Source organism: Ictidomys tridecemlineatus, chromosome 11, assembly GCF_052094955.1.
Source record: "Ictidomys tridecemlineatus isolate mIctTri1 chromosome 11, mIctTri1.hap1, whole genome shotgun sequence".
NCBI lineage: Eukaryota > Metazoa > Chordata > Mammalia > Rodentia > Sciuridae > Ictidomys > Ictidomys tridecemlineatus.
The window spans coordinates 109718078-109743209 of NC_135487.1; the positions used below are offsets into that span (position 1 = coordinate 109718078).

The window sequence follows — 25132 nt, forward strand, 5'->3', positions numbered from 1 at the left end:
TTGCTGTTTACTCAAGTTTCAATTTTTTTTTTAATTCTCCTGAATAATGCAGGGTATAGAGCTTGTTTAGTTAGGTTTGGAAAAAGGATTTTGGGGAATCGCTTATTTTAAAAGAATTGCCTGTTGTTGAATATCAAATCAAAGCATCCTCTATTCTTTCCAGCTGCTCCAAGAATTGTGACACCGTCTTGTAGAGTCCTCCAAAGCACAGGTCCCAGGATCCCATCATGACCTGGGTCCCAGGATCACAAAACCCGGGAGAAATGGTCAGTGAACAGATTTCATCTGGCATGCTCACTGCCATTTGAATGATTAGAAGTGGTGGCCTGGAATATTGTGCTGGAAGAGATTGAAACGTGGCCTCTGGGCAAGCAGGGAAGAGTGCCAGCACTGATGAATGTTTTCTAAATGGGCATATGGGCCCTATGTACATCATCTCTGGGTCAGCAACAGCACATGAAAGGGGGTTTCAACTGATTCTAAACTAAAAATCCGCCCGAATCTTAGGCTCATTTAGCAGAAATGTAATGACCGTATAATGGCAGTACTAGCTGACGCTTCTCTGCGCACATTTTTATCCCACACATTAAGAACACTGATGCTTAGTTAGGACAGGGCTTCCCAACCTTGGCACTGTGGACTATTCAGGCTGAATGATTCTTTGTTGTTGGGGGCTATCCTGTGCCTTGTAGGGTTTTTACAGCTTCCCTGGCCTCTACCTTCTAGATGCCGGTCTCACCCCTGCTCCTGCTGTGACAGCCAAAAAGTTTTTCTAGACATGTGGCCCTGGTTGAAAACCACTGATCTAGAAGAAGTAAGGACAAGGTGGTGATGTGATTAGAAGACATGTCTTTTGAAGAACAGTTGAAGGAACTGGGGCGATTTAATTTAAAGGAGCCTAAATATAGCAAGGCTCATTTCAATATTTGAAAGGTGCCATATGGGCCTGTTCTCCGTCGCTCTGGAAGAAACAAAGCCACTGAGTGGAAAGTTCTAGGAGGTTAGATTTAGATTCAATATACAGAGGAATTTTCCAACACAACTCTTGGTGCTGGCCTGAGATTGCAGAGTTCCCCATCATTGAACATACATGTACAAACAAGGGCTGGAAACCTCCTAACCCTCTCTTGCTTAGGGTAGCAAGGAGTGTCTGCCACCAGGTAAAAGACTGGGACAATTTTGAAGCCTCCTTTCAAATAGTTGGATGACTGTAATCTGACATTTCCTGGTATTTTCTCTGGCCTTGCCATTGCTATCATTGCATATTCTAAATATGCTTCTTGAAAATTTTGTGAATAATAAAACAATGATAGCTGATATTTACCGAGTGTGTGGCCTCATTGATCTTACTTAATCCCCATAATTCCATGAAATAGATTCTATTATCTTTGTTTTCTAGATGAGGAAGCTGAGGCCTAATGGCTAGTAACTCCCTGAGGATTCATCCTGGGGAAATCGGAGCAGGATTAATGTAAGGTCTGAGTTGCCATCATCATCGGTCCTGGTTATTTTACTGTATTTACATATCCCACATTTTAAAAATCTCAGGGTTCAAATCTGTTGTGAGGCTTGTGTTTTAAACAGCTGTAACCAATGGAAGGACAGCATGCACAGTTTTACACAGATTGAAAAAATACATCTCCCCTAAGAGGTGTCTTTTATCTGAGACTCTGAAAGGAAAACTGGAAGGGGAGTGTCAGGTGGAAGATTCCAGAATATTCATAAACAGATACCTGTCCCCAAAACAATATTTGAGTTGGGAGCAATGTCATCCTTTTTTATTAGTCAGCCTGCTCTATTTATAACTGTCCCCTGATTGCCATGATGCAGGTATTAGCATTTCATCATCCTGTGCACACCGTTTTCCACCGGCACTAGCAGAGCCAGACAAAAGTCAATACAAGGTTGATTACTAGTCCTTTTCCTAATCAGACCTGTATTTCCTGTTCCTCCTTGTTCTCACTGCCGAGAAAGAAAAAAGAAAGAAAAGAAAACATCTCCAGAAGATTCCCTCAACAATATAACCGGTCCCATTGTGTTTAATAACAGGCACACTTCAGACCTTTCATGACCCTCCCACGGAGTGCTTATACTGTTAGAGAAGGCAGGCATTCCTGTCTGTGTGGTTTAAACGGAAACAGCCTCCTACCTGTAGGTTTTCCAAACTGGAGCTTAGGAAAGATGACCAGGGGGGCCACTGCAGCTGGGTGAGGTTTGGCTGCTAACGAACATTTCCCTGTCATGGTTGAGTGTAGTTGGGCTGGTTGCTGTTCTGTTGGCTCACAACCCCGCTCTGTCTCATCTAGCATCACCTGGCTCTCCTCACCTCTCATTCCTCTGGTCAGCCGTAGACGAGAGCAAGACCGCTGCTCAGAGGTGGCCTGGCCATTTCTGGAATGGATGGAACGAGGAGAAGAGGCCGCTGCTGTTCCTCTCCCAGATCAGCTAGGTCCTCAGAGAGCCTGACACCCTTTTCCTAATGGCTGTTTGATGGGGGCAGGGAACTTGGGCATCTGGGCTGTGCTGCAAATACTCTCTACCTGAATCCACATTCAACACAGGGCTGCTGTGAGCGTCCAAAGCCACAGACTATGCTTTCCAAAGTTTAAATATTCCTTGTTATTTTTAAATCATAAAGTTAATTCTTATTGTTATCCCTTCTCCCTGCCTTCCAATTTAAATGACTCCCGAGAGTTTAAAAAAGTTCAAACTGAACTAGAGTTTTCAGACCATCTTAAAACGCCACAAGCTCTTCTCTTAATCCTTGTCCTCTTCTGGAAACCTGTGTTCTCACCAAACTGATTAGTTCATTGTCTCTTATTGCTCTCTGCCTACAACACCCTTCTGCCTCCTCTTGGGTTATCAAAAGTGGGACCCCTCAAATCCTGGCCTCGCTTATCACCAGCCTCAGATGCCTCCCCCGGAAGGCCAGCCCAGAGCTTCTCTCCCATCTCTTTGCTTCAGGTATTTAAGGGAGCGGGGCAGAAGGTGGGCCTCAGAAGGTTGAGCCTGTGAGAAGGGAGGAGGGCACAGGCCAACACTAGGGATTTGGGGCTGGAAATGGGAGGGAGGAGGTGGACAGGACAAGCTCCCTCTGGGAAGAATGTGGCTCCACTTAGCCCATCCTCCTCGTCAGTCCCTGTGGCTCTAAGTCCCTGTGATCTGGGACTCAGGAAGATGGATGGCCAACAGAGCCAGTGATCTATAATCTAGATTACCTCTGCAACACCCTAAAGCCACAATGACTCCTTTGACTTTTCATTCTTTTTCTTGCCTTTGGGAAACCCAGCCCTGTCACTGAGGAGACTTAGAGAAGTACTTGGGCCGGCTGCATCTCAGAAAGCCTAGCCCTGGGATCAGTTTGCTGTTTATTCATCAATAAAGCCAGAAACAAGCTCATCTGTCACCCTCAGAGCTCTTCTCTGACACCTATCTTAGGTGGTCTCCTTCCTCTATGTTATGAAATGGGGCCTGGCGTCCTATTTGTATGCTCTAAGGCTTCTATCATTCACTCTTCTTATTTCAGTAATGCTAGAAGGTCTTCCCATTGAAAACAGACAACTGCGTACTGGAAATCAAGAGGAAGCATACTGTTGAGTCTTTCAACAGTCCTGCCAGGGGGTCCATTGCACATCCTTACCTGTGGGGACCATGTTCTCGCATGTTGGACTCAGGCACAGTGCTGTAGGTGTGGCTGTGCAAGGTCTGAGGACTGCAGTGTGAAATCAGGCGGTCACACCTATCCCTTCAAGGCCTGGCCTCCTGGGACCACAGTCGCCGGAAGCAGACCACATCCTGGGGCTACATGCACCTATGACACCCCTTGCCTGGCCATACCTAGGACGCTACTAAAACCCAAAGCAGGGGAGATAGTCCCTGTCCTAAAAATCAACAGTCATCCCTGAGTGAAGTCTTCTGTGGACCTGTCTATCTGTAACAGACACAAAGAAAACTTGCTTGGCCTTCCAGCCTGGAACCTGGCACTGATCCAGGGATAGGCTACGGAGCTAGTATGAAATTCAAAATATCTCTTTTATTTCCTGGTGAAGATTTCTGCACATCCAGATACGTTTTTAGAAAAAGGATGGTTTAAGTATAAAAATAAAATATTGATTTGAACACAGAAAGTGAAAAATACACATTAATCTTAAATTTTTATAAAAGTTGAATCCATATAAGCTCAAGAAGAGTTTACATAAATCTGTGAATATTTTGTTCCATCTCTTTCTCCACTTCTGGCTCCCTACCTCTATGCCCCATCCATTCTAGACTTTTACTTTGGGTCTCTAAATGTGCCAGGCTGTTGCTTGCCTCTATGCCTTTGTTCTTGAGTTTTTCAGGTTCTTGGAACAGGACAGGGACTTAATATTATGTTTGTCAAAGAAATGCTCCACCTTACAGTCTGCTCCTCTCAGTGCCTGCACGCAGCATCTGAAGTACATGGAATTAACAAATATCCATACTGTGCTCCTAAGGGGAACTAACACATTCTTAAGTTTAAAAAGCCACTTGAGGGAGAAATTACCATTTCTCTTCCTCTCGAAAGGAAAACAGACTTTAAAAAATTATGGCATATGAAATCTTGCTGATGCTGTGGATTATAACAAAATGATTTGGAGGGTTGGAAATTAGGGGAAACCTGGATGGCTGTGGTTAAGAAAAGAAATTAATTGATAACAGTTCTGTTTGATGATCAGTTAAACTTGAGTCCTGTTGGTCATTTCTCTCCATGCATGAGGAACAAAACAGAGTTCTCTCTCTAAATAAAATTGGGACTTTGTAGGAATGAAGAGTTAAGTTTCCAGCAATAATGCATACTAAATATCCTTAAAAAAAAAACCAAAGACCTTACTAAAAATACTTTAGATGCTGAGTAAAACCAAAGCAAACCACACAAACACATTTTTGAATACTTGGTTTTGCTGGCAAGAAAAGTAACAAAGTCTTGCAGTGCTAAAAATGAAGCAAAAATATGAATCTAGATTGGTGGGAGTTGCTGAACACAGTGGCTATCTACATGCCCCACAAACCAAATCTTCTGTCTTAAGAGCCAAGCAAAATACTAGCGTCAAAAATAAGGGTTCACACAAGAGAGGGACTAATTGGAGACCCACATAAGCTAGAACTCCTTCCCACAAAAGACAACAACCCTATTTGGTCTTCGTTCTGGGTGAAAGAAAAAAATATTCTCAGAAATTATGTATGTACAAGATAGTCATCATGCAAGTTTGAGGTTTGTATCCACAATGCCTTCAGTTCCAAAAGACTTTGAGTCAGGAACTAGTTTTAAAGGTCCCTCACTGGTGAAGTTCCAATGCCTACTAGAAGTAAAAGCAAATATTCTCTGAAGAAATGTACCTTTTTTTTTTTTAGCCCAAATCTCAACAAATGTCAGATAAAATCCTCCCAAATAAGAGGTCATAATAAAAAATCACTTAAAATACACAAAGAAGAAGTTACCCAGAATGTGAATTGGTGTAAGCAAGGGCAGATATAGACATGAGAAGAGGTCAGCTATTGAAGCCATCAGATACAAAAGATGAAATAAATGTTTTTAATGTGTTAAGATAAATAAGGAAATGGAGAGCCCAAATAATGAACAAAAGGAAAAAAAAAACCAGCTGAATTTGAAAAAGAATCAAGCAGGACATTAAAATAAATAATCGAAATTTGAAACTCACTGGACAGGTTAAGTAGATTGGATACATCTGGAAAAAAAGAATTAGTTAAGCGGAAGGAAATATTGAAGAAATCACACAGGATGCAGTACAGAGAGACAGGAGATTAAAAATACAAAGGGAGATACATGAAGACCAAATGAGTTTGAATTTGTATCTAATCCGAGGTCCAGAAAAAGAGACTAGACAAGGAAAGAGAAGCAACTTTCAGAGAGAGAAATACCAAATTGTTTCTAGTATCTACGAAAGAATCAAATCTTCATTTTCAAGAAGCTCAATGAATCTGAAGTAGGGAAGAGAGAGAGAGAGAGAGAGAGAGAGAGAGAGAGAGAGAGAGAGAGAGAGAGAGAGAACGAGAATAGAAGAAGATATTTGACAGTGAAATCGAAAAAAGTGAAGACCAAAAGGACATCGAAAACATTAAGGGAGCAGACAAATAATCTAGAAAGAAACAGGAACCAGACTGGAAGCTTACATGACAAGGGAACAAAGGGAGCCAAGAAACACGATGGTATTCTATCTTTGAAGTGCTGAGAGTGTATCTATAATATCTATCAGGTATTATGGGCACTAATATGATAAAGACAGAATATACAACCCACCATTAAGGCTTTATGTCCATGAGAAAGACTCCCGGATGCTGCTGTAAAAGCTTAGAGGTAAGATTGATTCCTTCACCAAAGGATAGAAACAGCCTTAATGGTCACCCAAGAATCTTCTTCAGGCATATGGAATAAGTGGGAGAGACAAGTTACAAAGCTTTTATTGTCCAGAAATCCGTGTTACCAGAGACAAAAAGTTTCCATGAGCTTATGTAGAAATGATTTTTGAAATAAAAAAATATTGATTTTTTTAAAAAAATTATATATGACAGCAGTGTTATTGAGGAAGTTAAAGTCAGGAAAACCAGAAGTCTTAAAATTTTAGGCTAGGTATACATTATTTATTTTATAGTTTAGAATCCTTTATGAATTGCACATTGGGCATGTGGGTGGGTACCACTACCATCTTTTTAATGCCTAGGGCATTATTTCTGAGCTTGAGGGAGAAATACTTAAGACCCTGGAAGGGAAGCATCTTCTTCATTGGTACCTGTCCTCGGGATGTATGCAGTGTCAGTGCCTGGCATGAAGAAAATGTCCTAAAAATGTTCGTTCCTGTTCTTCAGGAACAGAAACAATTTTGTTTCTTCCAAGTGTGAGAGGTCTGCAGGGCGTGGCTAGAGTTCAGACCTATTTGAATTTCTGAGAATTTCAATGACTCAAAGGAGACAATGGGTAAAAGAACTAAAATTGGAACAGGCTTATTAAATGTGAGGTACACAGCCACGGTATGGTTGGAAGCTCAAGGAGGCACATAAAGTAGATTGTACCTCTTTGAATATAGGAATGAAACATCTCTAGGAGTCTGAGGATCTTCAGAAGCATGAACTTCAACCAAGGCCCTAACTGGTCACAAGCTTCTTTCTTCCCTAGTATTAGAGAAGTGAGCTCATTGTGGAACTTTTTTTTGACATTTTCTTTGCAGTTTTATGATGCTCTGCTTTATGTTGGGATTGGGGTTTGGGAAAGTAAATTAACTATTTATTCAGAGAGAGAGAGAGAGAGAGAGAGAGAGAGAGAGAGAGAGAGAATTAAATAGGTGATAAAATACAGGAAATAAATTGGTCAGTGCAGTGGATGGGGTCTCTTTACCGCACGTCCAGATGTCCTCTGTCCATTCAACTGGTGCCCTTGAAGCCAAGGGCACTTTAGGTAGGCATATCTTAATTATCCAGGTCTCAGGACTATGCCTGTTCTAGAATTCCTTAGGCAGATTCAGAGAGGATTACTATTTTTACATTTGGCTGCTAAGATTTCTGGGCCTCTTTTCAAACTCTTAAGAAAGGATTTTTTTTTTCCTATTCATTTTAACCAATTAAACAGTTTTACCAAATCCTATAATTCAGTTGTTCTTTCAAGGTACTTAAACAACCAGGAGACACAGCAGTAGCGCTTATTCTGGAGCATGAGATTCTTAATAACGTACTGCATCCTTTCTGCTTACTTGTAAGCTACAGACTCCTCATTTTCTAGCATGTGATCTTTCCCCCAGCTAATTTTTTGAGAGAAACCAGGGGCAATGTGTATCAGAAACTGTCTCTGTGTCCTCATTATACCCAGTACGCTGCGCCTAGTTTGTTGTTATGACACTTGTCACATTATATTGAAACGATCTGTTTACAAATTTGTGTCTCCTTTAGTCGCCTCTGAGTTTCTCAAGAGCAAGGACTGTCTTTTATTTTTGTGTAATAAGATGTTAAATCTAAAGTTTCAGCTGAGGTTCCAAGATACAATAGATGCCAAAGTGAGGTACTGCATCATTATGCAGAATTTAAAAAGGGAATCTTGACAATCATTTCCATAATTCTTAGCCACCTCACTCAGACGAAGGATATAAAAAGAGCTTTAGAGTAGGGAAAGGAGATTTGTGAAGATATTTCTTTGGAGACAAAAACTTTTCTGTGCTGTGAGAACCTCCTCCTTTCCCTCTCCAACACCCAGATACAAAGCTTAACTTAACACACAAATGCAAGAGCTTATTATATGCTCCCTCCTGAAATGAGCTGGGGGGATACGGATAATTAGAATCTACATCATACTTGAGAAATTCAACATGGTCTTGAACAGAACAGATGAGAGAGAGAGAGAGAGAGAGAGAGAGAGAGAGAGAGAGAGAGAGAGAGAAGCATTTGAGTGGTCACTGCTCTTTCATGAGGTCAGGAGTATGTATTTCCCATGTTGAGTCCTTACCAGTGGGCACACCTGAGAGAGGGGATTTGAACGGAGAATCTTGTGTGAAATGGACTCTTCAGTAAACCAGAGTCTGAGGTGACATAAAGTTGCTGAAGGAGAACCAAATTTTCATGAGAGGCTTCAGAATTTTCATCATGTATTTCCCTACTGAATGCACTTTAAAAGGTCAGGAGAAAAAATAATAATTTTTTTCTTCGATTATGACTACTTGTCATGCTGTATCAATGTATCCGTCACATTTATTTCTCCAAGTGTCAGACATGGGGCCTGACTCATCCTAGGGATTTGATAATGCTGAATTGAGATGACCTGATTTGGGTACATATTCTTCTACCACTGTACCAAACTATGCTCATGAGCTAGCCCAACTCAGTGGAGGTCTATATTTTAATTTCAGGGTTTTGTCATAACTGTGTGTTGGATAGCCGAAAATGACAGGAGTTTCCTGAGAGGTCAGAAGAGGCTATGAATATTTAATTGTTTTCCACTGTCACTCCACAAAAGGGAGACTTGGCAAAGGGCCACATTGGGAGTAAGAGAAGCCGATGGCCTCTATTTCACTTTCTCCACCTTGCAATAACTTTCATCCTTAAATTGATAATAAAGCAAAACTCTATCCGAAGAAATTTATTCCTTTGATCTTGTTCTTAAAGTACTTAGTATAATATTTAATCCCATTAACCATGGATACCTGAATGAAGGAGAATTATCTCACTGAGAGTAGGGTTGGATGATAAATTAGGAAGAGGAGGCTGAAGGGAATAACATCACCAAGATGGCGGAATAGGAAGCTCCCACACTCATATTCTCCATTTGGCAACCACTGATGGATAAAAGTGACTTTGTGGAAGTTTTGGGATCCAAGTAGGATGTTGCAAAACCATAGTAAAGGACCAGACTGAAGAAGGTCATTTTGGAAAGACAAGCTCACTCCCAGGAGGCAGGCTCACTAACCATGGTCCCAGTTTCAGATCTAGAAACAGTCCCATCTCTGTGGGTTCACCCTGCATGAACTTGGTCTTGCCGCCAGCATCATCTGCTGCTGTGATGTCCCCAGGAATATATGTTTCCACTCACTTGTAAGCTACACAGCCTCTTATTTTTTAGTGTACAACATGCCCTTTGGTGAATTTTTGAGGAAAATCAGTGGTAGTATGTATTAGAGAAGTCTAGGAGGAGTCATGCACTGGTGCCTCAGGCTCACTGACCTTGGTCCCTGCTGTGTATCTTGAATCAGCTTGTGACCTGCCCATTCCTTTAGGTTCCTGCCCATTAAGGAACCTGAAGAGAGACACATCCATCTGTGCCCTGTAAGGTAGGCCTGCAAACTTTAATCTCTATTGTGGATCCAGGAGAAGACTTGTGACTTGGTTCCAGCTCCTTTCATCCCAAGACTGGAGCCAGGTTTGCCTGCTTAATGACCTAGAAGGACCCTCCGAGGGACCTGGCATGGGGCACAGCTATATGCATACATGGTAATAGTTCTACCACCTTTTGGCCCAATTGTAGACACTGATGCAGACATTTGTCCAAGTCCCACACCTACTGACCAAGGTCTGCTAAAAAAGTCCAGTTCACTCAGGGATCAGACAGGACCCATACATACCCAAACCACTGGACCCTGCAGCAGACCTAGAAGCAACTACTGGCTCGAACCCGGCTGGAATGTGATACTAAAAGCAATCCATCAACCCAAGGACCTGACAGGAAAAGGATATCTGCTAAACCCAATCTGTAAAGACTTGAAGCTGGGTATGTCTTTCTTCAAATGCACAGATACCAATGCAAAGGCTGTATGCATGATGACGAATCAGCAAACATAACCCCACTGAAAGAAACTGATAAAGCTTCAGCAACCAAATTCAGAGAAATGAAATGCTCTTAATTGCTTGACTACATATTCAAAATAATAATCTCAAAGAAGCTCAATGAGATGCAAGAAACATAGACTAAAAAACTATCATGGAAAAATCAGGAATAAAATGAGAGTTTTGCCAGGTGTGATGGTGTACGCCTTGTAATCCCAGCAACTCGGGAGGCTGAAACAGGAGGATTGTGAGTTCAAAGCCAGTCTCAGCAATGGCAAGGCATTAAGCTATTCAGTGAGGCCCTGTCTCTAAATAAAATACAAAATAGAGCTGGAGATGTGACTCAGTGGTTAAGTGCCCCTGAGTTCAATCCCTAGTACCCCGCCCCCCCCCCACAAAAAAATGAGAAGTTTAATAAAGAAATAGAAAAGAACCAAACAAATCCTATTACTGAAGAAGACAATGACAGAAGTGAACTTTTAATGGAGACCTTCAACAGCAAGTAAGATCAAGTAGAAGAAAGAAGCAGTGAACTTGAAAACAGGTTATTTGAAATTTGAAGGACAAAAAGAAAAAAAGAATGAGGAAAAGTGAAGAAAGTCTATGGTGTCTATGGAATACTATCAAGTATACAAACATGCCTTAGTTGAGTCTTAGAAGAATAGAGAAGGAAAGGGGAAGAAAGCTAGAAGTGATAGCCTCAAACTCTCCAAACCTTGGGAAGGATATCTAGATTAGTGAAACCCAAAAGCTCCCAAGTAAGGCTGACACCAAGAATATTACCAGAAGACATCTTATAATCAAATTGCAAACGTGAGACAATGAGAATCTTGAAAGCAGGAAAGAGAGACTTGGCACATATGAGGGAAACTTCATAAGGTTATCAGCAGATTTCTCAGCAGAAATATTGTGGGTCAGGAGAGAATGGAATGATACATTCAATGATGAAAGAAAAAAAATTGCTGACTGAAAATAATGTACACAGTAAAGCTATCATTCAGAAATGAATGATATGTGAAAACATTTTCAGAGAAACAAAAGCTAAGGGAACCATCACCACTAGACCTGCCTCACATGACACGCTAAAGAGAGTTCTTCAAGTTGAAATGCAAGGATACTGAGTGAAATGAAGATACAAAACTCACTGGTAAAAATTATTGTACCGTCAAGTTGAGAATATTCTAATACTGTAATAGTGTGTATAAATCACATCTGACTCTAGTGTAAAGTTGAGAGAACTAAGTGTTAATAATGACTATAGCTATTATAATTTGTTGATGGTTGCACAATGTAAAAAGATCTAAAGTGTGACATCAATAGTAAAAAGTTTAGGAGTGATAAAATGCAGTTTTTGCATGCAATTGAAGTTATTTTGTATTAATTTAAAATAAAGTCTTATATCTATAAGATGTTTTATGGGGGCTGGGGATGTAACTCCATGGTAGTGTATTTTCCCAGAATGTATGAGGTCCTATGTTCAATGCCCAGCACTGAAAGAAAAAAAAAATGTGTTGTCATATAGACTCATGGTAACCCAATGGGAAAAAAACAAAGAGTAGATCCACAAAATATAAAGCAAAAGGAACTAAAGTACGGCATTAAAAAATGAACAAACAAAAATCAAGATACAAAAGAAGACAGAAATAAAGTAACAAAGCAACTATAAACCAGTCAGAAAACAATTTCAACATAAAAAAGAAGTTAACTATGTATTAATTAATACTTACTTTAAATGAAAATGAGCTATATTTTCCAAACAAAAGACACAGAGTGGCTGAATGTATTTAAAAACAAGATCCAATAATATGCTGCCTATATGAGACTTATTACAGTCTTAAGGACAAAGACTAAAGAGAAGAGAATATTCCATGCAAATGTTAACTGAAAGAGAGCATGAATGGCGATACTTGGTTCAGACAAAATTGTCTTTTGTTCAAAATTTATCATGATAGACAAAGAAGGTTAGTCTATAATGACAAAGGGGTTAATTCATCCAGAGGATATAACAGTTGTAAATATGATACACCAACATCAGATCACCTAAGCACATGAGCAAAGGTTAACAAAACTGAAGAGAGTAGAGATAAGAATACAATAATGGTAGAATACTTTAATGCCCCACTTTCAACAATGGCTAAGTCATCCAGACAGAAACTCATCAAAGACATAGTGAACTTGAATAACACTATAGACCAAGTGAAACTTTTAGACATATACAGGACATTCCGTCCAATCGTAGTAGAATAGACACTCTTTGCAAGCGCACACAGAATATTTTCCAGGCTAGATCATATACTGGGCCACAAAAGAAGTCTTAACAAACTTAAAGAGATTGAAATCTATCAAGTATCTTTTCCAAACACAATGGTATGAAACTAGGAATTGAAAACAGGAGGAAAATTAGAAAATTCACAAATATGTGGAAGTTAAGGAACACAATTCTGAACAACAAATGGGCCAAAGAAGAAGACATAGAAAGGCAAAATAAAATGTATTTTGAGGGCTGGGATTACTGCTTAGTTCAATCCCTAGTACTCCGCCCCCCCCAAAAAAAATGTATTTTGAGATAAATCAAAATAGAAACATGTGAAAAACAGAAAGTCTGTTGGTCCATTTTCAAAGTACAGTATGTCGCCTTAAATGTAAAATTCCTTGACACTTAAGAAAAGCAGCAGAAGAGGAGAACAGAGTGGAAAGTTACAAGCAGGTAATACCAGAATGTGAAAAATTCACAGCCCCTTGAGAATAGAAGGGAAGAGGGAAGGAGCCAACTTAATCAACAAGGATAAAATGTAGGGTATGCCCAAATGCACTCAACCCAAGAAGGCCTTCCCAGCACAAGGGAGGTGGGAGCAACTGAAGGTACATTTCTTTAAATAACCCAATAGGACATAGTAAAACCTAGGCACTATACCCCATGGTACTCAGTCAATGAGGAATCAAGGGAAGGACTGTGCGTACTAGGGAATAAAATGCTGATTGTAACAGCTCTGGGTGTCCGTTCACCCAAACACGCAGTCTTGCAAGACCATCAGTAAAAAGCTCCACTTTTGCTATACTTCATGTCTCTAAGTCCATTCTTTGGATTTGGACAGGTGAGCATGTTTCTCACAAAATATAGCAAACCAGAAATTACTCTCAGGATTCTGCAAAAGCAGTTCTTATAGACAACGTTTATAGCAGTAAACACCTACATGAAGAAAAAAAGTATCTCAAACAAACCTAAATATAAACCGTAAGGAACTGGAAAAGAAGAACAAAGTAAGTCAGAAGTTAGCAAAAGAAAGGAAATAATAAATATTAGAGTAAGAATAATAAAGTCTACAGAGAAACTAGAAAACATCAATGAAACTGAGTTGGTTTTTTGAAAGAAATTAACAACACTTTAGTTAGACTACACAATAATAAGAGAGAGGGAGAGGACTTAAATAAATTATAAATGAACGAGAAGGTGTTATAACTGATACAATTGAAATACAAAGGATCATAAAGGACTCCTATGTATGATTAAATACCAAGTTGAATAACCTAGACAAAATGGATAAATTATAAGAAACAAGTTGTAATAAACAAGATTAAATCATAAAGAAATAGAAAATTTGAACAGATCAATAATTATTAATGAATTAATATGAAATAAATTATTAATGAATTAATTTCTGAATAAAAGAAATTAAGAAAACAATCCAGTTTACAATAGCATCAAAAAAATAATAAAAGACTTAGAATGAATTTAACCAAGGAGGTGAAAGAGTTACACACTAAACACTATATATTTTGCAAAGTTTTGGTTAATGAGATGGAAGAAGACACAAGTAATAGAAAGATATTCTGTGTCTATGGATTGGGAGAATGATGTTGCTAATATTTCCATAGTTCCCACAGTGATTTACAGATTCAGTGCAATCCATATCAAAATCCCAATGTCATGTTTTCACAGAAATGTAAAAATAACCCTAAAATACATACAGGATCACAAGGGACTCTGAATAGCCAAGCCCATCTTGAGCAAGAACAAAACTGAAAGCATTATACACTCTTACTTTTTTTAAAATTTCAAATTATAGTAATTGAAAGACCTATAGACCCATGGAACAGAATCAGGAGCCCAGAAATAAACCCATTCATACACAACCAACTAAACTTTGACAAGTGCACCCACTGGGAATATCAGTAGCAAAAGGATATCTTCAATAAATCATGGTGGGAAAACTATGTAAAAGAATGAAATGGGATACTTTTCTTGCACCATGTGCAAAAAATTGACTTCAAATGGATGATTTGGGAAGATGGTAGAATAGAGGAAGCCTGTGTTTCTAGTTGCTCCATGAATTGGATCCAAGCTGCCAGAGTACTGCTTCTCAGTGAGGTTGGTAAAAGGGGGAATTAACTTATATTCCATATCAGATAGTCAGAATCTCTTAGAGATTCAGAAAGTTGGGTTCACTGAACAAAGAACAAAAAAGAACACATTGGAGCTAAGTGGATTGTGGCAGTGGGAGTGGCACTGGTTCACGGCAGAGGGGAGGGATAATATCGACAGAGAGAAACACAATGGATAAATCTGGCACAGAGAAACCTATAGATTAGAAAAGCAACCTGAACTTAGTTGATCCAGAAACTGCACAGTAAACTAGTGTTTGAAAAATGCTATTTCTCAATCGGCAGGCACAGAGCGGGGGCATAGGCCATCTTGAGGAGCTTGCTGCTGTGGGAGCCGGAACATTATAGCAAACATAGCCATCCTGTCCCTGAAAGGGCCTATTGTGTGGCCTAGGATGTACCTAGAAGAATGTGAGTGAGACAGGCACAGAGAAGATTGTACCCAGTGGGGATTCAAGTCAGAAACATGGAGGGGTGTGCAACTTCTTTGAGTCTGGCCGCCCACCTGACCCGCTGAAGAGGATCGGGAAACTGAACAGGCAGGTGTGAATGCACTTGGGGACTACTCTTGAGAAGGCCACATTCTTGGGCAGCAGAGTGTGTGAGACCTGTGGAGGGGTGGTTCCCTTCCCCGATGAGTAGAATTCTTGGGAGCCTCCTGAGATAGAGACTCCTAGCACAGGTCAACATCTGGACCCTACGGGGTGTGTTGATCTAATCTATTCAGAGCAGATACCACCCAACAAAGTCCCTAGAGGCTGATAAGGTCTAAGCCACAGCTACCCGGGAACTTCCCTTTTGGAACTCTGTAGTAGCCCCACCCTGGGAGTACCTCAGTCTGGTCTGTGGGGACAAAACTCCAATTGACAGTATTTTCCATTTCATCCTACCTGATACAGGTAAGAAGAAAAGCTGAGCTATTTCAACCAGTTTGTTTTGGCCACTCCAACTGGTACCTTGGTAAGCAACACAAGAAGAAGAAGAGGTAAACAAGTTCCAGCATATTCTCTCTCTCTCTCTCTCTCTCTCTTTCTCTCTCTCTCTCTCTCTCTCTCTCTCTCTCTCTCTCTCTCTCTCTCTCTCTCTCTCTCTCTCTCTCTCTCTCTCCCAAGAAGAAATGGAAAGAAGGCAGTGACCATTCATCCTTAACCCTGGTTTTGTCCACCTCACTAGATAAAATTATTTCATGAAGAATCTTTTTAACTTTTTTTGTTCATATTGTGTTGTTGATTTACACACACACACACACACACACACATATATACATATTTGTCTCTTTTTTTCATTTTTGGCAATTTTTAGAACAATTATTTTTCCTTGTCTTTTGAGGGTTGGGATTTTAGTTTATTTTCTCTTGTTTCTCTCGATTTATCCTTTCTTCTCTGGTTGACAGTCAAACTCTTGCTCTTGCTCTCTCCCCTCATTTACTTTGTCTTTTCTATTTTTTCTCCTCCTCCTTCTTTATAATCATCACTTGCTATATCTGTTCTGCATTTTTTCTGGTTCACATTGTAAACATTCTAAACTTTCTTTTTACTTTCTTATCACATTTTCCTTTCTCTTAGTAAACTGTAAATCTTTTAGATTTGCTTTTCATAGCTCCTGCCCCCATCATTCATGTTGTTGCACTTATTAGTTCTGTGGATGGCACAGTTGACACCTACTGTTTACTTTAACTCACGGTTTTCGTTTCTATTAGCAATTGTTGACCTCGTTTTTCCTGTTTTTGTGGTAACTAGTGTTGTAGATATTGTAGGAGGCACTGGATATTTATTTTAATGCTGCGTATTGTTTGCTCCAGTTGTTGTTATTGTGTTTCCCCTTTTCTGAGCGGTGCTCGGAGTCTACAGGAACACAAGTTCACAGGGTAGAGACTCTGCTGCTGACCTAAATCCAGCCAAGAGAATACTTATCTGATTCACACAGATAAATCACACTCAAACTTCAGTGATTCTTTAATACAAATAACAGAAGAGATGAAATCCCTCAAATTAAGCCAGGTACAGTGGTGCATGCCTGTAATCCCAGTGACCTGGGAGGCTGTGGCAGGAGGATTGCAAGTTTGAGCCAGCCTCAGCAAATTGGTGAGGTCCTAAGCAATTTAGTGACATCGTGCCTCAAAATTAAAAATTTTTAAAAGGGCTGGGGATATAGCTCAGTAGTGAAGCACCCCTCTGTTAAATCCCTAATACCCCACCTCAAAAAAAAAAAAAAAAAAAAGAAAAAAGAAATAGAAAATGACCAGGCCCAAGTAGGAATGATTAGGGGGTCTCTCAGATCCCATTCATGGACATTCACTTCAACAGCAAAATTCAACAGAGAATTAGCACAAAGTCTACGAACATCACACCTCTGAGGAGTCTCAATCTAGGTCATTCCAGGTCACTTTGGCAAGAGAAGTCAGTCCCCTAAAAAGTCCTACATATAAGAGTGGGTGAGAAATCCATCCCAACAGATGCATAAAGCCCAACAGAGTCTTCCTTCCTCTGCTGCCACCAAAGCACATGGTCCTTCTGAGGAAGCTAAGGCCATGTTGGGGTGAGGCCTTCACTTCATCCAATAAAGCAGTCCATGACTTGGCCTCTGTATCTGGCCTGTCCTGTTTATACTCTGTCCTCATCCAGCATGACAACAAGGTGACCATCATGGAGGATAAAATCAATGCTCATTTTAAAACCTGGTGTAAATGATGATTTGCTTGCCAAGGCCCTGGCCAGTGTTAACACTGGGAGCCTCATTTGCAACACAGGTGCTGGTGGGCCTGCTTTAGCAGCTGGTGTGGCAACAGCAGGAGGTCCTGTCCCTACCACCACAGCTTCCTCAGCTGAGGAGAAGAAAGTGGAAGCAAAGAAGGAAGAATCTGAGGAGTCCAATGATTACATGGGATTTGGTCTTTTTGATTAAACTCTTATAACATGTACAATAAAAAGCTGAATTTTGCTGATAGTTTTTGTTTGGGGGGGGGCAGAAATCACAGGAATACAAAAAATATGGGGGAAAAAGGTGACATGATGCCTCCTAAAATTTGTAATTCACCAGCAACAAATCTGAAGATATTAAAGTGGATGAAATATCAGATAAAGAATTCAGAAGAATGATTATAAAAATGATCAATAAGTTCCAAGAGAACACCGAAGAAAAGTAGCTAAATAAATTAAGGAGGCCAGTTCAGGATATGAGTAAGAAATTCAATAAGAATATAGAGATACAAATAAATAAATAGTTGAAGTCTTTATTTAATAGAGTAGGCATACTGAAGACAACATCTCAGAACTGGAAGACAAAGTGTTTGGCCTTGAACATTCAGACAATATGAAGAAAAGAAAAGAAGTAACCGTAGCTAGAGAATGTAAGAACTCTGGGACAACATTAAGAGACGATGATTAAGAACCACTGGAATTAAAGAAGACTATGTAATATGTCCTAATGGCGTGACCCTTTTTAGGGCAATAATAATACACATTTTTCCAAACCTTGAAAATCAAATGGACATCCAGATACAGGGTTCATTCAGAACTCCAAAAAGACAGGAACCTCAAAAAAGAACACATTACAATTAAAATGACACATTATAATTTAAATGCCCAACATACAGAACAATGATAGAATATCGAAAGCCTCAAGAGAAAATACTTGGGTCACATTTAGAGGCAAACCAGTCAGTTACTTCTGATTTCTCAGCACAAAATCTAAAATTCAGGAGGGCTTAGAATGATATGTTCCAAGCTGTGAAAGAAAATAACTGTCAACCAAGATTGCTATATCCAGCAAAGCTGTCCTTCAGAATTAAATAAGAAATAAAAATGTTCTGTGATAAGCAGAAAACAAATTAATTCATGACTGCTAAGCTGACACCACAGAAAATAAGTACTTGGCAAAGAAGACATCAAAAACGAACCCCAAAGCACACAAATGGACAAATATTATTTAAAGAGTAGCTAAACAAATGAGGAACAGGACCATATTAAACATTAGAAATAAATCTAAATGGCAGGAATTAATAAAAATCTGTTTGTAATAACATTGGATATAAGTGGTCTCAACTCTCCAATTAAAAGACATAGACTGACAGAATGGGTTAAAACACAAGATCCAACTATATGTTGTATGAAAGAGACTCACCTTACAGGGAAAGAGTCACAGGCTGACAGTGAAAGAATGGAAATGGATATACCCTGCAAATGGAGCCCTAAAACAAGCAGGAGTTCTCTCATATTCAACAAAGCAGTCTGAAAGCCAAAATTAATAAGAGACAAATAAGTTCACTTCCTACTGGTAAAGGGAACAATCCAAGAAGAAGACATAATGTAAGTAAATATGTATGCCCCAAATGTTGTTGAACATAGTCACATAAAAGAGACAATGCTTGAATTAAAGTCTCAGATAAACTCCAGTACAATAATTTTGGGTGATTTCAACATATTCCCTTCACCAATAGATAGGCCACCCAGACATAAACTCAGGAAATACTCTTTGGACCTAAAAATTATTAGAAATCAGATAGACTTAACAGACACCTATAGAATTTGATCCAACAACAGCTGATCAAGTTACTCATGAAACCTTCTCAAAAATAGACCATATTTTGGGTCACAATGGGAATCTTAGAAAATACAAAAAATTAACATAATCCTTTCCACCTTATCTAAACATAATGAAATAAACTTACACATTGACACCAATAAACCTAAAGAAACTATATAAACCCATGGAAATTAAATAATCCTTTTTGAATGATGAATGGATGATAGAAGAAAAACAGGGAGAAATTTTTTAAAAATCTTAGAATCAAATGAGAATAGTGATATGTCATACCAGAACCTCTGGGACACTAGAAGGTAGATCTAAGAGGAAAGTTTGTAGTTACAAGTGCCTGTGTAAGAAAAATCAGACCTCCAAAAAACAATCAAGAATATATCTCTAGGCACCTGAAAAGCAAGAACAAACCAATTCCAAAGCCAGTAGAAGAAAGGAAATAATTAAGATCAAAGCCAAAGTCAATGGAATTTAAAATAAAAAATATACAGGATCAATGGAATGAAGAGTTGCTTCTTTGAAAAGATAAACAAGATCGATAAACTCTCAGTCAAATACAGATTAATAAAATTAGAGGTGAAAAATGGAGAAATAACCAGACATCAAAGAAATCCACAGGATAATTAGAGACTAATTTGAAAACTTATACTCTAGTAAATTGGAAAATCTAGAATAAATGGCTTTGTTTTTAGACACATATGTCTGCCAAAATTGAATCAAGAAGACATAGAAAACCTAAATAGACTAATAACTAGCAATGAAAATAGAAGTAGTAATAAAAAGCTTTTCAACAAAGGAAAGCCCAGGATCAGATGGATTCTCACCTGACTTCTATCAGGCATTTAAAGAGGAACTAATGTCAATGCTTGTTGAATTATCCCATGAAATAAAAATGGATTGAACACTCCCAAATGCATTCTATGAAGTCTGTAATGCCATCATACCAAAACCAGATATCAAGGGAAGACCAATATCCCTGATGAATGTAGATGCAAAAATTTTTAACAAAATGCTAGCAAACCGTATTCAACAACATATTAAGAAGATTTTACATCATGACCAAGTAGGCTCTATCCTAGAGATGCAAGGACAGTTAGACATATGCAAATCAATAAATGTAATTTACCACATAAATAGACTTAAGGACAAAAATCACTAAGTCATTTAGCCCTTGACAAAATTAATCACCCATTCATGATTTTTAAAAAAAAAAAAAAAAACACGGGAGAAAACAGGAATAGAATAAACCCACCTCAACATCATAAAGGCTATATACCCAAATCCCAAAGCCAACATCACAGTGAATGGGGAAAGCTGAAAGATTTTCCTTTAAAATCAGGTACAAACAGGATGAAAATGTTCACTCTCATCACTCCTATTTAATATAATACTCGAATTTCTAGCAGAGCAATTAGGCAAGAGAAGGAAATAAAATCCATAAAAATAGGATGGGAAGAAGTCAAATTATCACTATTTGCAGATAATATGATCCTATACTTTGAAGACCCAAGAAACTCCACCAGGTGACTGCTAGAGCTAATAAAAAAAATTCAACAAAGTAGCAGGCTACAAAATCAACATAAAAAATTAATAGCTTTCCTTACACACCAATAATGAATCTGCATAGAAATAAACCAGGAAAACAACCCCATTCACAATAGTCTCCCCCATGGGGGAAAAAAAAAACCTAGAAATAAATCTAACCAAGGAGGTGAAACACCTCTAAAATGAAATCTATAGAACTTTGAAGAAAGAAATTGAAGAATACAAGGGAGATGGAAAGACCTCCCATGTTCATGGATAGGCAGTATTGTTAAAGTGGCCATACTATCAAAAGCAATATAAAGATTCAATGCAATTCCCATTAAAATACCAAAGACATTCTTCATAGAACTAGGGGGAAAAAAAGTCTTTTTTTTTTTTTAAATTTGTTTATTTATTTTTTTAGTTCTCGGCGGACACATCATCTTTGTTGGTATGTGGTGCTGAGGATCGAACCCGGGCCAGACGCATGCCAGGCGAGCGCGCTACCGCTTGAGCCACATCCCCAGCCCCGGGAAAAAAGGTCTTAAAAATGCATTTGGAAGAATTAAAAATCAAAAACAAAACAGAATAGCAATTCTAAGCTAAAAGAGCAATGCTGAAGATATCACAATACCTGGTTTCAACTTATACCGCAGAGCTGTAGTAACAAAAACTGCAGGCTTTCCCGACTGTTCCATGGGCTAAAACCAAGAAAGCAGACAGGCAGTTTCTCAGAAGGTGGATGAACAAAAGAAAAAAAAAAGTGGGGGAGGACTTTACTGGAATTTAAAACTGGACATTCGAAGCACATTAGGACATAAGAGGTTAGATATAATAAGAGAGAAATCCCCAGCACAGCAGCTGCTGCCGAAGCTGGGCCAGAAGCACCAGCCAAAGTGGTCCCTCTGGGAGCAAAATGGAAGGATAAAGAAATTAAAGGAACCCACATTTTTAGGTGGCCTGAGGCATGTCTGGGTCCAGACAATTTAGAGATCAAGGACATTGCCCAACAAACTGGGAAGGCACTTTGCACAATATCCTTGTGCCAGAAAGAAGCCACCAACTTTCCAGGTGGAGTGCAGAAGACAAAAGAAGGAACCATTTTGCAGCCACAGGGCAGGTAACTGAGGAAGCCCATCCCTTGCAAACCTGAGTTTACCCCAAAACACAGGCCCAGTAAACACATTCTACATGACATGGAGTGTGCTTCAGTGACCAGGAGAAAATCAAACATGGAGAGAGGTTTACACAGGGTCAGCTTGTCATGGACAGTCTCTACACCTCCCCCTCCAACCTGCTGGTTGCAGGACTAGCTGGGAGAGATACATCTGCTGGGAATTTAATTCAGAAGGATTGGGGTGAGAGAGACTGAGTTTGGAGACTAAATCTAAGACCAGGAAATATGGGTGGGGTTGGGGAGGCACAGGTAACATAGGGGACTAAGAATTGGCTCCTCCACCACATAAATGGAACCCAGTCTTCCAACATGGACCAGCAGTTACTGGGCCCTGGAGGTGTGCTAATTTAAAATCTCCAGACCAACTGGCATTCAGTGAAGACCCTGGAGCCCACCTAAGGCTAAACCCCACCTCCAGGAATTCCACCTACAGGATTACCTCTCTCACTCCAGCAATCCAGAGCGTGGAGCATCACACTCCAGATTACCCCACCTAAAACTGCTCAGAAGAGAAACTGAGAATCTTGTGAACTCCAATGGAAACAGTTCTTTGGCTTATTGAGTTTTCTCTCTCTCTTATTTTTTTGTTTTTGTTTTTGTTTTTTGTTTGTTTGTTTGTTTTTACTTTTTTCTTTTTTCCTTCCCCCACCCCTTTTCTCTGTTTGTGACCTTAATGGTACATGGACATTTATAGATACTCATATTTTTTTTCTCATTTATAGCATTTTTGAAGCCAGTTATTTTTAATGGATCAGTTTTTTTTTTTTTTTGAGGACTGGGATGTTTGATTAGTATATTTTCATTTTGTTTTGAATTATTTTATTTTTATTTAAAAATTTTTTCCTTTATGTATATTTTTCATTTGCCTGTTTCCCTTGATTCTCTTTCTCTCTTCTCGTCCACTAATAACCAATTGCTATGTTCTCTCTTTCACTCTTCCTTTAATTTTTTATTTCTATCTTCTTATTATTTGTTTCCCCCTAAACAGTGAGGTAGTAGAAACCTTCAGGGACACTCTAAGTCCACAGGGTAGAAACTCTACTGCCTCAGATCCATACTGTTAGATGCGTAAACACATGAAAAAGCAAGAGAAAAAATTAATATCTATCTCAGAGGGCTCCCGTAATTAAATGGTGATTAGTGAACTCAGGAGGTACTGGGCAGAGCACCCAGCACCTAAACAGCACTGGCTTCTCTGACCTCTTCTACGCCAACAGGAATCTAGAAACCCATTACTCAATAAAGCCAGGGATGGAAATAGAAGAAGGCTAAGAAAAAAGAAGAAAAATCTCAAACATTGGAAAAGGTGGGAAAATCAGATGAAACATTTTGCTGTTTTCTTTTTTCAAATTGTTGGCAGGGGAAACTGTTGGTCTTTGAAGAAGGCTTAAGTAGAAATTATTACTTTGGGGAGTCTAAAATACTGGTAGGAGTGTGATTTAGTACAAAATTCAGGGTAGAGGGAGGGGACACTTTGTTCACATCTGTCAGAAGGTTTACAATATAGAGGCAACTTTGATCCTGTAATTCCACCTCTATGAATCCATGAAAGAACCAATAGGATGCATCTCCCAGGTTGTTAGCTGTTGTGTTAGTTTAAATTAATGTAATGGATTGTAGCCAATATTTAGTTCTAATAATAGGAAATTGAGTGATTCAATTAAGGTTCATCCTTAGTGACAATACCATGCATTTGTAAAATATCATATCACAGAATATTTACTTACATAAGAAATGTTCATAAAACCAGCAAGTAGAAAGTAGTTTCTAATATACGTTATGATACTATTTATTACATACAGAGAAAAAAAGACTGGAAAGACCTACTGATGGTGATTACCTCTGGGATAGCTAGGTTTGATAAAAAAAAAAAAATTCTGTTTTTCTTTTTTCCTTTTTTTGCTTTTCTTATTGTCCAAACTAATCAAGTATTACTCTGGTAAAACAAAGGAAAATAAAATTTAAAGAGCAAACACTACTTTGTTGTTTTTTGTTTGTTTCTTTTTTGCAGTACTGGGGATGATCCCAGGGCCTCACACATGCTAGGAAGGCCCTCTACCACTGAGCTACATCCCAGTGGGTCTTTTCTGTAGGTTTGCCTTCTCCCTGGATGGTAGACCAACAGGCATCTCTCAATCGGATGCTCCCTTGAAGATGTTCAACAGTTTCCTGGGTCAATGGTTTGTACCTTCAATAGAGCTCTCAGAATAAGAGCCCGTACCCAGGTGAGCATATGCTAGAAATTATACATAACATGTTTTCCTTCATTTGAGCGAGTAAACATGCTCTTTTGTAACTCCATTCACAAGCAGCCCCAGGCAATGATGAAAGAACAGCCTCAGTTCCAGAGCCCAGGTGGGCAGCATTAGAAGCCCTGGAATTTTTCATGAACTGAACACTTCCTTCACAGTTTGACACCTTTTGGGCTTGCTATTGAAAGCCACCATCTTGCAATGGTGGATTTGCCTTAAGGGTGGAAAACTGTGAGGCTAACAGGATATGCTACCCATATTAAATGTAGGTGCCATATTTCTGCCTCAGAAAATTAGCATCATTCAGATAACATTGATTAAGACAAGTAGAGGGCTGGGGGATGTCACTGGGTGGTAGAGTGTTTGCCTGTCATGTACAAAGTCATGGGTTTGATCCCTAGAACTGGAAGGGAAAAAAAAAAGTATATTAGAGATGAGTATAGTATGTTTGCCAAATCTTTTAAAAGCAAGCATTACCTTGGTCTATCAAGTAGTCAATTAGGAAATTTTAACCTAGAAACGTGAGAAAACATAGCCGGATTTATATTTTGTTCAAAATCTCAGTCTTATCCTATAAGTGAAGCAGGCATTTTTAGGAGAACTCTAAGGAAGATGGCCTTCTGGCTCCTCTAAAGAGCCAAGATCTTGACAACTCTGAAAATCAAAACATCTTCTTTCTCATACTGACATCACTCTTGTTAACACTTCAGACTTTTGCTTTTCAAGTACTTCAGAGAAAGGCAGTGGAACCTGGCATTTTGGGTTTTGCCACGGAAGCTCCTGAGCTCTCGACAAAGTGTGGCTACCACGCCCAGGGGCAGAAGACAGTTCGCCTCCTGCGATCCATCTGGCTTCAGCCCAAGCGCGGGCTTCCCAGCTGCTCCGAGCAATCTTATCATTTAAAATATAAAATAATAATTTTTTTCTAAACAACAAAGGAATGTAGAATTTGGAGACAGAAAGCTTGTAGTCTCTATTT

General features: G+C 39.2%; 1 protein-coding gene and 1 pseudogene across 1 annotated transcript in view; one reads left to right on the forward strand and one right to left on the reverse strand.

Annotated features, from left to right (window-relative positions):
• Positions 1-25132, reverse strand: part of Vtcn1 (V-set domain containing T cell activation inhibitor 1) — a 62726-nt gene that overhangs the window by 25935 nt on the left and 11659 nt on the right. The window lies entirely within an intron of this gene.
• On the forward strand, positions 17169-17568 carry LOC101965471 (large ribosomal subunit protein P1 pseudogene; annotated as a pseudogene).